We start from the raw sequence: 9,460 nt of genomic DNA on the forward strand, positions 1-9,460 counted from the left end.
GGTTCAGCGGAGATACGATATGCAATACGAGCCAGAAAGCATTTGCTAAGTGGAATTTATAAACGTGGTGCGCTAGAGACCAGTAGCGTCTTTGCGACTGTTCTTAGAGGTCCTGGCAACCAAACTTTACTGAAATGCTTAGAAAGGTATGGCCGGGCTCAGAGCCCTTGACTTCATGCCATTGAGGACACGCGTAAGTGCTCGGCTGTGCTAAAGCGCAGCGGTTTTTTAAATCGTGAGTCTGGTTGTTTTTGTGTTGGCCAAATCCTTGTGAAATGTCTCGTTGCAATAAGAAATGAAGATCTTGCGTTTGCTAGAGCTGCTTGCTTTTGCACTGACAAAAACGCTGCTCGCAGCCTGCTGCTCTCACGCACTACTGTGCCGTTTGATTCCCGCAGCTTGCGGTGTATTGGGAATTGCAGCTACCGTAGGTAGCAAGGTGATGCCAGTGTATATAGAGGGAAGAAAGCAGGATGGAATAAATCATGCAGTCATTAGAAGAAAAACTTAATTGTGGGAACTCTGTAGTCTTTTAATTTAAAAAAAAAGAAATTGTGTTTTGGACTGTAGAGGAATCAGCTGTTCTATTTTTAGGAGATCAGATATTTGTTGGTTGGGATGTCTGGAGTGTTTTAACATGTGCTCTTTTTTCTTACTTCAGCATTGGAGCTACCAAGTCAGAGAAGCTGCTGGCTCTGTTCACGTGCAGCCTTCTTTGCAAATATGCTCTAGGGTTTTATCTTTCTATTCTCCTGGCACCGCTCTCTCCCATGCATGCAAGTGAACAGGCTTATGTATAATGGCTGTTTGTATGTGGCAAGTATCCAGAATAATCTTGATAACTTTTTGTTCAGCGCCATCCTGAAAATGAAGATAGTATTCTATGGAAAATGAGCAGAGAGAAGAGCATGGACAAAATCAATTTCTCTCCAAGAAGCATCTGGCACCTGAGGAGGACTAAATAATTTTTCTCCTCTCGTTGACCCTCCCTGTGCTGTTTTTGAAACATCTCCATTTTAGTGCCTTGAAATTGCAATTAAGTTGTAGTAATTTAAGATTATTGCGAGAGTGCAAAGGGCAGTAGAAGCTCTTTAGAAGTCTCATCTCAACATTTAATGCTACTCAGTCAGGGGGTTAAATGAGTTTCCTCAATGTGAGTACTTAAAGTAACTAAATCGTAAACAAAATTTATACTATATTCTGACAACTAATAATCTATTTAAATTACATTAAAGTATGTGTGTGAAAATTTAATTAAAGACAGAAATACTGTCAAGCCCTGTAAATATCTTGACAGATCTACTGAAATGGAACCCATATCGTAAAATATTTACATATATCCGATAGGCTACGGTGTTTCTGGGAGTGCTATTCTGAAACTAATTGTGGGCTTTTTTCCTCCCGGTTTCCCCTTCGTTTGCAATGGTCTCGGAAAGCAACACAAATAAATACCCGGAATGTTTTATTCAGATGATTCTCCAGTGTATTGTTTACTGCTAATCGCTCTCTTTGTACAATACTTGTCACTGTTCTGTTTTTATTAGAAGTGCCTATTTCCTCAATAAGTTAGTTTAGCAGTGCTGTTAATTCGGACGTACACTGAAAACGCAGGCTCCTTGTGCAGCAGGGTAATGTTGTGTAGTATTCGCAGCGTGGCAGCGCTGGGTGCGCAACCTGCAAGTCAACTCTCTTCTGGATGTCTGGCCCAGCGCACGGTGCTGCAGGGTCTCTTGCAGTGTTGTGACCGTTGATTTAATTGATTTTTCAGGTAGAAAGCGCTTACGACCTTTTTTTCCAAATTTTTGAAATATATGCGAAAGCGTTTCCCGAATTGCTGGTATGTGCATTTGCTGTGCAGGACCCTTCTTGCTGGTGCAACCACAGTGCATCTCCTTTGCGGTACATGGTCCAGGCTGCTTTCAAGATGAGGAACGTTTTGCCCTGGATAAAGCTGGGTCTGGCTGAAACTTCAGCCGAACTTTGGTGCTTCTTAAAACCCACCCGCTGGGATTCCGCCCACGGCCAAAGGCAGGCGGTTTTGCTGGGAGGGCGCAGGATGAGCTGTGCTTTCTCATCGCCCGATCATGGGTTGGGGCAGACTCCTAGCTTTCCTTGGCTGGGGTGTACATCCCTGGAGCTGCAGGGTTGCGGGAGGAGGAGGAGGATTTGGGCATGGAGAGGCGGATGCGATGGGAGCGTGATGCTGGGGAGCCCTGGCCGGGCCGAGCGCTCGGGTGCTGAGCGCCGACAGTCCGACAGAAGGTGGCACAGTTCGGCAGGTTGGCTGGAGCCTCTAACGGCATCGTTAGTTTTCCCCTCTTCGCCAGACATTTCCTTTCATGTTGGATCCAAGTTTTAGCTGTACTTCCCGATCAGTCTTGTCATCTTGTTGCTAACAATTAGGGTCAAGTGTCTTTCCTTGGGCTCTTCGCAGTCTTCATGTGGGTGTCCTTCCCCCAGCTCCTAGCCGAAGCTGTTTGTTCATTAATTAGTAGATCAGGCATATTAACACATCAGTAAACCGGAGTAGTCACACTTCCCAGGGCATCTCGGGAAGCCCTCTCTGGTTTTATGTGACCGGACATGCACTATCGCTGATATAGATAGCGGAGCCGATGATGCCAAAGTGGTGTTAAGAGAGAGAGAAACAGAGAGAGCCCAGCAGTGAGCGGAATGTCATGTCTCTATTAAAAAGCTTGTGATAAAGGAAGATAAAATGGTGAGGGGGGATTGCTGGTGTGTCCAGAGCAGCCGCTAAACATCTGATCACAAAAATTGATGCCGAATTCCCCTCCCTGCAAAACACTTGCCCGCAGAATTAACGTCTGAGCCTGGGTTTGATTGCAGCAAGCGGTGGAGCCCTGAAAGGACTTTTGTTCTTTCCAAAAAGGCGGCTGGGGGTTCTCAGGGATTCAGGAGCTGTCTAAGCCGGGATTCAAACATCCCTCCCTGGTTCCCTTTGAAGTGGCTGCCCCTCTTCCGCGGCGGCGCGGTGTTCCCGGGATGCTGATGAAGTTGTTCCAGGCTCGTGCCGGGGCTCGTTGCTCTGTGCTGCCTCGTACCTTGATTTCCCTGGCGCCACGGCCACCTGCGTTTCTGTTGGTTCCCGTTCGGAGGTCGGTCCTTGGCTTCACGGCAGACTAACAACAATGCAGATTTTTGTATATTTTTGTATATTTGAGTCTTTTTCTCGGCCGGGTGCAGAGGCTGCTCTGCAGAAGTGAAAAATGTAACTGATTATAAAGAAATGAGTTGTTGCAGCAGACGAGAGGGGAGTGGTGTTAATTTTACCGGTTCTGTAATGAAACATGCAGTAAAACGTTAAATCATCACAGCCTTGTTTGCTGAAAGGATGTTAATCTTTCCATTAAGAAGGATTAAGTAATTAACTGATATTTCTTTAGGAACTAATGTCAGTTTTAAAAAGCATCTTCCCAGTGTCGCACAGTGAATGCGAAGTTTATGTTTCTCTTTCTGCCGCTGGAGAGCTGGGAGGTGAGCGTGAGTGGGACACCTCTTCCCGAGAAACTTCTGGGAATGCCAAGGGAGCAGAAATAGGGTGTGGGTTTTTTTCTGCAACTGGAATGTGCTGTTCTAATAGTCTTTTGATTGCAAGGTTGTCTTACGACTTTTGTCGGCTGGGCCTGTTGCAAGCCTTATTTCAGGTGTGTTTGGGATTAAGGAGTTAAAACCTTCTTGAAGTGTTCATCTTGGTGCTTGCATTTTTATTATTTTTTTTAATAATAGCTTTTATGTTGTAATGGTAAGCTTGCTGACAGTGAGTCATGAACTCTATCTTCCATGAACCTCCTGACAAATTTTTGTTAGCTGGTCAGGCAGCTCGCTTAGCTCGTCCAGCCCAGTTCCCACGTTTTATACTGGCGCTGGAAAGAAAAATTCCATTAAAATCGGTGGTGTAAATCCTCCTTTCCTCCTGTGGCAGAAATCCCCTTAAAAGCAGTAGCAGTGCCGGGGGCCGTGGGGCATCACGGGGCAGCTCCCGGCGCTGGGCTGTCTGGAGGATGTTGAAGCCGGATTCGGCAGGGAACGGCCAGGTCCGGGGGAGGAGGCGGCCGGCAACGCTTTTGACGTTGGCTGGTGCTCAGTAAGGTCAAAAGTGCGTTTTGGAGAGGGTGCAGATGGAGGAGCAGGTGGGCAGAGGAGAACAATGACAATGTTTTTCACCGTTTCATTTTTGAAGGATCAGATTCAAGCCCCCGGACGGTGAGAGGTGCAGGGGCTGGGGAAGCATCTGTGTTAGCGCTTCTGCATCCTGCGCTCCTGAGCTCGCTGCCTTTCTTCCAGGGCTTGACCCATTTTTTTGCCTCAATGGAGAATGCGGAATGTGGCGTTAACCTCATCAAATCGCTGCCGTCTCTCATATAATGGCCCCAACTTCTCACATCGCAGTTAGCGATACTGAAACTATACCCAAACTGAAATTTTCTGTGAGTGATATGAATTCTGCCCAGCAAATAGCATAATACAGTGGCACCAATTGCGTTAGTATTGATACTTTCTGCTTTCATAACTGCTCTCCTTCTCAAACAGGGCTCCTTCAGACAGTCTCATGCAAACTCTGTTGATCAGTGTACTGTAAATTATTCCTCCCCCTCGGGTGAATTTCATAAATAGGTGTATTTCCATGTGTGGTATATGAGGCAGGCAGATATTGCTTCGGTTATGTGGCCTAAGCCCCAGACACCTTCACTGAAGTCGTGGGAGCTTCCTTGGGTGGACTGAGTTAAAAAAAAAATAAAAAAAATCAGTTTGGCTCACAGAATAAAATCTTTGCATATTCATGCGTGTAACATATAGTAAGAATCTCTCTGGATGTTTGTACAGAACATCGTATCCTATATCTACCTTAGCAGATTTAGAGGAGAGATTTTTCTCAGTAAGTTTTGCAATAGTAATAATGTGTTAACAACTTTGGTAATTTATTTTAATCAGAGAGTTGTGTCAGGGGCCCCTGTTCTGGCTGAATTAAATGAGTGCTGGGAGAAGGAGGCTCTGAAATAGCTTGTAGGAAATAGTTTTTGTTAGTTTTAAATGACATGCCTGTGCATCGGCGTTCAAATAAAGTATATTAGGTTTGTAAAGCTCCCGAGTTGTACGTTTGGAAGAGTGAAAATGTATTTTTCAGTCATAAATTACTTGATACTTAAAAGGCTTTGAAAGAGGAATGTCCAAAGTATGCAGCAAAATTATTGTTTGTACAAGTATTAAAGTTATTCTCTGGCTAACCCGTCTGAGTTTTCTGAAGGCCACTAGTGTAAGGAATGGTGGTCTTATTCAGGAAGCAGTTCTAATCTGTCATTTCAGTTACAGGATTTAACTGAGAATGGGAGAAACCCGTCTTCGTATATTTGAGCTGATGTCGTACCGTGCACATTTGTTCTGTTTTTTTCTTCACTGCTATAAAAGCAGTATCTACAGCACTCAAAAAAATACTGTTTCATAAAAGTTGAAATGGAACATTACCTGTGAATTAAACTAAAATATCTTAAGCCTATCCAGCATATTCCTAGCATTAATCAGTCAGAGAAGACTAGGTGTTTCCTATTTATTTTTCAGATTGGCTGGAATATTGGTCTTTCCGGAAAAGGGTCCTTGGCCGGTTGAAGGGGAAATCTGATTTTGCAGCGAGTGCTTTATAATTGCCGAGGAATTCTGATCGTGCAGAAGCGTGTTGTATGGAAATGGAAATTTATTTACTCGGATTTTTAGGCATTATAATAGATGCCATTAGATAGAGGCACGCTCAGAGAGAGGTAAACTAGTAAATCTGAGCAAACTGAAAAATAGTAGCTATAGGCGTCTGGCTCTGTTATCAAACTTGCTGCATAAGCCAGAGTTTATGCACTGTGATAATGCTAATGACCAGCAGAGCCAATGATGCATGACTGGAGGAAATCAGTGGTATAATCGGAGAAAGTTATCAGGTTTTTGTCATTAAATATTAGTGATAAATAATACACTTCATTTTTAGTAGATAGGACGTATTTAATTCTGATGTGGAGAGTTTCAATTTAATAAGGGGCATTGCTGAGTAAAATGATAATCTTTTGTAATTTAAAGGGAAAAATAAAAATGCATTTGTTTCAGCATAATCTCCTGGCGGCCGCCCTCCACTGCTCTTTGTCTTCACTGGTGTCTGATAGCAAGGAGTATCTTTGCAGCTATTTGAGATGGCTGTTTATAGCAGAGCGTTTTATCTAAGTTACTAGTTTGTGGAACACAGAACTAATTACATGAGACCAGAATCAAAGGGAATCTGTTTAGTATGAGCTAGGTATCTTCTTTCTTTTTCTGCTTAAAAATGTGAATATTGTAGCAAATGTAAACTGTGTGCTCCGTGCAGTGGTTCCCCTAGAAAACGGTCCGCCTGTCCAGGCAGTAACAGGAGGAGAGGGACGAGGACAAAAGATACAGATAAATTAGATCTTGTTTTGCAAATTATCTTTTAAGTCAGTGGGAGAACAAGGAAGAGAAGTATAGCTTAAACTGAAGTAAGAGGGATATTAATAGTCTCTATAAAGGCCAGTTTGCACCGAGGGGGGGAATTGGCTTGGCTTTTTTTAGTGAAACAGGCTAACACCCAGTGTAAATCTGTGTCATTAACTGAAGCAGCGCATAATTTTTAGAGCATTGCTTTTCCTCTTGTGAGCCTTTGCATGTGGAGTACCTTGTCCCCTGGGCTAGAGGCAGATGCGGTACGGCATCCTCCTTAGGGAGACTTCGCTTGCCAGCTGCAGGACCTCTGCTTGTGTCAGCCCGCCGCCCCGTTGAAGCAGATCCCGCCGGTTTTGCCCAGCGAGTGGCTTTGTAACATGGCCAGGATCTTCCCACCACCCCTCGGAGTTGTATTCGAAGGCAGAATCTCAGCTCGAGTTTCCAGAATTAGATGGCACAGTGAGTAAACAGCGAGCGTACTTGCCAGTTCTCACATCCTCTTTTGCAGCGAGTATTGCAGCAAATCCTGCAGGTTTGACTCATCTCCAAAGTTCTTCACTGATTTGAAGCAAATCTCGTCTGACTTTTGAGAAAGAGCTGGAAGTCTGGCCGTGGCTCCTGAGCACAGAGTCCTGTACGTGAACGCAGGATCCTTGAGTTGGCCTCTGCATAAACTTGGGCAGCTCTGAGTAACTTTAGCTGGAGTTATGTGCCTGTATCAAAGGGTAGAATTTGGCCTGCAGTCATTCTTTATTGAAAGCTTTATGGAAATACTTTGTTCTCGCTACACGCAAATATTTACATTCTGGTGGGAAGATTTTTTTCCCTCCGTTTCTTTTTTTTTTTTTTTTTTTTGTCCCCCTGCTCTATGCCATAAGCACAAGGAGAGGGTGGAAAATATTATGCATAATGCCCTGTCAGTTAAAAAAATAATACTCAGATTTTCAACTGGTATTTCTCATCAGTCCAAAAGAAGAAAAAAATCAGCCTCTATTGGAAGCACTGTCTACTTGTCTGATTGCAGCGAGGCCTCTGGGGTAGGATGGGGATTCTGCTTAATGCCGTGGGTAAATTGGAAGGGCATACGGAGCAGAAAACTTCCCTGGGTAAATAAAAGGAGCGTCAGGTACAGCCCCCGTTTTAAGAACAGCATGTCTTAATGTTTCTGTTCATCGGCGTTGAATCACCTCCGCGTGTCAATGTCTGCCTGGTGGATGCTCTCAGCAGATTGAGGAGGAGGACACATTGCTCTGCAAGTGCATTACAATGGTCCACACGTGTGCCGTGACTCAGGCGCGCTCACAACTTCATGACATGTATCAAATGAGAATTGTTTCCTTGGAAAGCCGTTACCTTCTTTGTTGTTTTTTTTTTTTCTCAGATGAAGGCTGACGCTGCTTTCACAGGCTATTTGACAGTGTGCTTAGTGCTGTATAGAATGAGGGCTTGGTTCACGTTGCAGCTAAGTAGATTTAGATCTGTCCGCTTGTCCCTGGGCGCTTCCCATCGTGTCTCCCGCGCTTCAGCTGACTCTGCCTGACCAGAGGGTGAGACCATGCGGGAAGCCAGACTAGCAGAAAACTAACTTAAGCAGGAAAAAATGTTTTCTGCCAGTTGAGCATCCCCACTGGACTCTCTGGAGGTCAGAGGAGGGACGGAGGGCGTCAGGGCCACCCTCTTGATAAGTCTCTGGCCTCTTGGTAGGCTTCGCTGCAACACGAAACCTCTGCCAGAGGCTTTGTGTCTGGACCTGCTCTTCTCCCTCCGGGCAGAGGAGTCCTCCTTGCCCAGGTGCCCTGGCGCGTGCTCCCAGCAGTGCCTGCCGATGGGACCACCCCGCCAAAGCTAATGCAAGTATGGGTTTCATTTAATTGTTAATTTAACGGTGCTCCCTTAGTGCCAGGTACTAAAGTCGTTAACGTGCAGATACTGAAAAGCCCGGCATCGTGTTTTCTTCGGGTTTTCTTCTTCCCTGTTAGCAGTAGATGATGAGCTGGTCCAGAGGCTGGCTATTTTTGATAAGGGCACCGAGAGATACCCAGGTTACTAGCTGCTGTTGTTTCTTGTTGTTTTTATAATAACTTATGTGTGCGATAAGCGAATACAGCTGCACATAAAACTCGGATAAAACTGCGTCCAGCCTGCTAGCTAACTTTTGAGTTAAAGAACAGAAGTTGATGAGGAATTACATGGCCAGAGCTCAGCGACGTCGCTCGGGTTTAGACCAAAAAGGGTCTGACCCGTAGCCTGTGTTCGCTCAGCGTCGTGCAAGATGTGCGTGTCAGGTATGTTGTGGTTTGAAGGCGGCCAGGGAGCGTGGTTGCCAGCGCCTGCTGGGGCAGGGACAGCCATGCGCAGAGCCGCCAGCTCCGTCTGCGGCAGGGCTGCCTGCGAGCCCAGGTGTTGGGAGCCCGGCATGGACGGTCGTTAGCACGGCGCGGGGCTCGCTCGGGCTTACATTGGGGGTTTGAGTAAAGCTTTAAATACGGTTTATGCTTTTATTGCTTGTGAAATGGGTGCAGGTGCATGTTAGCAGGAAGTGAAACTGGAGGAGCCCTGAGGGAGCCTCACTCGAGCCGTGCCAAGCAGGTACGGCCTACGAGTGTTATCACCTTACTGATAATCTGGCACGGTGTCGGCATTCACACGTGTCACGGGCATTGTGGGGGTGAAGTCATGCCGCAGTTTGGCAGGGACCTAATCCCTCTACCAGGCGGCTGTGCCGCTCGGGGTCGGTCTCCCTCCCCACACGGGGACATCTTCTCCCCCGTGAGAGCTCGGCTTGCTTGGCCATCGCCATGCCCCGAAGGGAGGGGATCAGTAGAGTGTTTCGGGAGGGGTTAGCACCGCAGAGCGGCATTGCAGGGCATCCCTGACTTTCTCCAAGCCTTGCTGCGTAACCGGCGTCCGCTGGTGAGGTGGGGTGAGGCTGGTCTGTGCCCCATGTGTTTTCCTTCAGAGCTGATGGATAATTTTGGGGGAGGCTGGAAACGGCAGGAGTGTC

Source organism: Pygoscelis adeliae, unplaced genomic scaffold, assembly GCF_000699105.1.
Source record: "Pygoscelis adeliae isolate BGI_AS28 unplaced genomic scaffold, ASM69910v1 Scaffold377, whole genome shotgun sequence".
Classification (NCBI taxonomy): Eukaryota; Metazoa; Chordata; class Aves; order Sphenisciformes; family Spheniscidae; genus Pygoscelis; species Pygoscelis adeliae.